General features: G+C 46.7%; 1 long non-coding RNA gene across 1 annotated transcript; it reads right to left on the reverse strand.

Moving 5' to 3' along the window:
• Positions 1 to 848: 848 nt before the first annotated feature.
• Positions 849 to 5,120, reverse strand: LOC104840568. The gene is made up of 3 exons (XR_775275.1): positions 4,614 to 5,120; positions 2,015 to 2,062; positions 849 to 1,928 (listed from the first exon to the last, which is right to left on the reverse strand). It is a non-coding gene; the product is annotated as an uncharacterized LOC104840568 (long non-coding RNA).
• Between the last annotated feature and the right edge of the window lie 4 nt (positions 5,121 to 5,124).

The following is a 5,124-nucleotide window of genomic DNA, read 5'->3' on the forward strand; positions in this document are numbered from 1 at the left end:
AGGCTGGAGAGAGCAACAAACAAACCCAACAAATTCTTGGCAGAAGGACTCAGCAGAGAACGTTAGGAAGTGTTTCAGACTCCAGCTGCTCCCAAACAGGACAAGAGAAACAGAACTGTCGCTGCTCTGAGGCCGTAGGTCAAGACCCGCACTTGAGCAATTTGTCAGTGGGACTGAGGAGACCAACGTCTGCTCATCCTTCCTCGCTCCACATCCCCCCCTCCCCACGCCTCCCCCCAAATCCTGCCACTATTACAGCCCTTCCTCAGGAGGAGATGCCTCCAGTGGTTCGTATGGAGCAACGATGGTGAAGAAATGCAGCACGGACCAGCGAGTAACCCAAATTCTGGTCTCTTAAGAAAGCAGGACAAGGGAAAAATGGCACAAGTGATCTGATGATGCATTAAGCTTAAGCTCCTTCTCAAAAATGAAAGGTATTTTTATAACTTGTAATTCCATCTGTAAAAGTGCTCTGTAGTCTACCATATTGAAGGCAGATACCTCAGCATTCACTGGATCAGAGTCCCAGTCTGGAGGTCATTAAAACACTGGTATTTCAGTACAGTGGCTATTTCATTTTCAGACAGATCGAGGCATGATACCCATCGTCGTCTCAAAAACTGTCCGAGATGAATAAGCTACGACAACTACACTTACAACATTATCAAGCCATTATGCAAAATATTGAAAGCAAATTTCAAAGGCTGGTTTGTTTTCTGTCGAGAGCTAAGATTCGGTTGTGCTTTAATAACTGAACAACGGAAATATTGTAAAAGGTCAGGTGATGGAAAAAAGCGATTACAAAAGGGGAAGTGACAATATAAGAACAAGGGAGGGAAAAAAAAGGCTAAGCTTAAGAACAGCATTTATATATAAAAATTTATTTAGGTGAAGTCACAAACAGTTTAATATCAATTTACAAACACTTCATGTTATGCATATTATTGAAACTATCAAGAAAAGTAAAGGAGAGCAGATAATGGCAGCTTTTTCCTGAAACAACTAAAGGCATACCCTTACCATCATGCGCGTTACTGGATCATAGTATTACCTTGACCATACTCCCTAGTATGCAAGGGAAAAGGAAAAGAAAACAAAATACTGAGATGTAGAATGATTAAACCGTGAACCAGTGAATATGATTTTCATGAACACCAGACTACAAAGGTCTAGTCTGATGCTCAGGATGTTAAGTATTCTACGAGGATAAAAACCAAATAATAATTTAGGTCAATTATTATACTTGATCAAGAATTTTGTAATGCACTATTGGGCTAAAACTGATTTCTGGCAACGACAGCAATGGTTAATGCATTTTTCGGAGAAGAAAGGAGAGGCGATATCGAGCCTCACAGAGTAATTCTGTTGACAACCTGAGTTATTATACCAAGTGTATGATACTGTTTCAAGTCAAATATACATTTATGTTGCAGATACTCTCAGTGAAATGGTAAAAATAACAGCTGTAACAAGACAAGTTATGATTTATTTTTTTTGAAACAAATATAGTACATAGGTTTTTGAAGTGTCCGGTTGTGATCTGCAAAGATCCAGGATTGCACACAAGTTTGCTCAAATGAGAAGGGTTAATCTGCGCATTAAATTGGCTTATACTTTCAAAGTAGTATTTTAGGGCAGGGTTCTCCTCCAGGAGACTGTTCCTGACCTCATTCAACCAATGTTCAATTTATTCACCTTCCTGAATCTTTGCCCTCTTTGGATAGTCTGTGACAAGTGCTGCGCTGCAGGAATTCCTGTTTTCCAGCAAACTGGCTTGCTCTGCAGGTTTGTAGTCCATTGTTACAATTGCTGATTGGGTAAAATGAATTTCCTATGTCTTCTCTAGCACAGCTTGCAACGCAACAGAAGCAGAGGTAAAAGAATGCACTAGAATACCAGAGCTCCACTTAAACACCAACGGAGTCAGGCTGTTGGCACCAATAAGAAATTCTGTATTTAACAAATCTGCAAATATTTAAGATCCAAAGTTAGTCAGTTTTATAAATAAACTCACCCACTTAGTCTGACTGCCATCCCAACTGGCCTTCTGTTTTCATGGAGTCTGGGGGGAAAAAAAAAGAAAAAGAATTGTCTGAAGTTATACACATAGACATAAATTTGCAGGAATTTCTCTCAGCTATCCTACATACGTGCCCCTTATTGCACTCAAACTAAAACTAGGGTTTCTCACTTTGTTCCTTCTGTGTAAAGCAAAGTTACAGCTCTTCACTGGCGCCTTAGAAAGGACAGCTAGCTTCAAACACGACACTTTGTTTTCCTTGACTTTGTTTTTCCTGGTTAACCTTCTGTGGAAGCGCAGAACAGAGATACAGGCACTACATCAAGCTGAAATTTAAGGAGCCTTCAAGTGCAAGGGGAAATGAAATCCAGTCAGGCTACCTAATGCTATCCCTTGAAATCATGAAAACAAGATCAGCTCAAACAAACAATCTGGAAGAAAAGGCCTTTGTAAAACACCTCCTCTTCCCCTTGACAGCATGAACGTGGAAAAGCTTAGGTTCTGGCCAAAGCTGTAAGCCCATAAAAGGCTATTCTCTTCCATTTCAAATCTCTGATTCTTTTGCCCAAATGTGAAGTCATGTCTTGCTTCTCTGAAGGAGTTTTACACAACATTATTAGAGCTTGCAAGGAGCTGGGGAGGTGCAGGGGAAACCCACAGGTCACCTCCAAGAGAGCAACATTTCCTTGCTGCTGTCTTGCCAGTATGATAAACACATACTTTGTTCTAGGCCTCATCTACATTTAACAGCTGTTCAAACCATTACTTCAGTTAATGACATTTTTCTCTTTTAAACAGTTATAAGAGACTATTAGAAAGGCGGTTGAACCCACAGTGAACAACCGCACAACTTTTACTTTTGCTTTTCACCGTGCTGCTGGAGCACTATTGTTTTCACAAACATTAAACTTTTGGTATTTTTTAAGTTACTCAGTTAAAATAAACATGGTTAATTTTTCTTTACACGATTTCGGGGGGGGTGGGGGTGGGAAGGAGGAATCAATGCCACTAGTAAAAATGGACTGGGATATTTCCACGAAACCAAAGGGGATCGAGACCTCCGGCGCCTCAGCAGAAGGCAGTGCAATGCTCTGCACTGACAGGCTGGCTGCTGTGGAAGAAGTTACAAGTCTGGTTAACATGACAAGCTGGAGATCCAGTCTCGGGCGAGCTGAAAGCTATAAGCCACTGCCCATCTGATGCTCACATAACATCCGCAGCAAAACAAGAACTGAGCTGTTGTGCTTGCAAACGGAGAAACCTAAACAGAGATATCAGAAAAAGTTGCATAAATCTAGAGCGTCAACCACAGAAGGCACCAAGGCCACAACACCTGCACCAGGACCTGTTTATCTACATTACTGTGTGGTGTTTGCTCCCTTTCTTTGTTGTAGGTTGGCCCAGAGAAGTCACTTTTGATAGGTACCAAAGTCAGGACTTGGTGTGACACACCAGACGCTTCCAGATGCCCTGAAAAAGGCTCCTCCCTTTCCAGATCAGGCTAACAGGGTCGAACAATTTAGCCACTCCTCTGCGCTGGCAATCCCTGGGAAGCACAGCATCTGATGAGCTAGCAAAAACCCTTCAGGAATGCAGAGGTTCTTCCTACGGTCCTAAAAAAATTGTTTAGAAATAAATAGAGCCAATATCACAGAACCTCCCTACCATCATTCAGCTGGCAGGAAACTCAACATTCAGTGTTTTCTGTGCTGGGGATTTGAGACTCCAGCCACCAGCGTAAGCAAAAGCAGCACAACCCCTGCTACAGGCAGGCAGCCCTTTGTACCCGTGGAGCTCGCTGTCACGGCTCAGGCAGCGGCAAGGGCAGATCTGCCTCTGTGCGTTGCGGCTATACCAATTCAGTGACACTTGATGCCCACGCTGAAAGCAAAACCTTACCACACACGAAATCCTCCCTACTTCCCCTAATCACACCCACCATCTTTTCCCACAAACCAGGCCAAAATTTGTGGATTAAATCTACTGAGTCCCAAACCGGGTTAAATCTCCAAATCGCAGTGAATTTGCAAGCTGTAGCCATTCACGCTGAAGTTTATCTTTATTCACATCAATTTTTCTGGCCTCCCACGCAGCCTGCAACTACCACATGCTCCCATAGTAACAGGGGAGCCCGTACTCTTTGTTTTACATACGCATAACTATATTGCTGAGAAAGTTAATGTTTTTAAAGACAACTCAGAGGAAAGAAAACAAAGCAAACCAAAACGTTTTTCTTCTAACGCCTTGAGGAAACCGCAATTCTATACCAGGGGAGGGAATTAGCGGGGCTCCTAATTTCTGGTGGCCAGAGCGATCAACGCTACAAACAATCATTTGCTGAAAGCGTGCTTTTTGGGTTTTTTTTCTCCATCAACGCCCACGCCTCCCACGGCGGGCGGCCGGCTCGGGCCTCGCCAGCGGACACCACGGCCCTATGGCTAGCACGAGCGAAGAAGGGTCGGCTTCGCGAGGCGGGAGCCGCTGACGCCCTCGAAGGGCAGCCCGGCTGCCCCCTTCTCCTCCTCCTCCCCTCCCAGGGGCCACCGCGCCGGGCCAGGGGAGCGGGGAAACGCGCCGCCGCGGCCCGTCACACCTGGCTTTTCTCCTCCTGCTTGGGACTCTGGGAGGGCGGCTGCGGCGGCGGCGGCGGGGCCGGCGAAGCCTGCGCCTCGCCGTCGGCACGCGGCTGCCTGCTGACGAGCGACTTGAGGGGTGCCATCCACTTCATCCAGAGGTCGAGGTCGACGTCGCCCCAGGGCAGCGTGGGGTCCTTGGCCGCCCGCCGCCGAAAGTCCTCGTCGTAGCTCATCCAGGAGGTGCCCCCGTAAGTGGCGTGCAGCTTGCGGATGGTGTCCAGGTACTTGAACATGGCTCCGCAGCGCGCCGGGTGCTTCTCGCACAGCACGCTGGCGTACACCAGGAAGGCCGAGACCCACTGGTCCAGCGTGTCCCCCGGGCGCGGGCCGTGCTCGGGGGCCAGCTCTGTGTGGAGCAAGGAAAAGAGATCAATGAACTCCCCCCGCCAGATCCGCTCCTTGGTGGCCTTGGCCAGCTGGTAGCCCAGCGGCCGCCGCAGCCCCACGTAGGGGGTGGCCGCCGCCGCC

This window comes from Haliaeetus leucocephalus, unplaced genomic scaffold, assembly GCF_000737465.1.
Source record: "Haliaeetus leucocephalus isolate CR32 unplaced genomic scaffold, Haliaeetus_leucocephalus-4.0 Scaffold795, whole genome shotgun sequence".
Classification (NCBI taxonomy): domain Eukaryota; kingdom Metazoa; phylum Chordata; class Aves; order Accipitriformes; family Accipitridae; genus Haliaeetus; species Haliaeetus leucocephalus.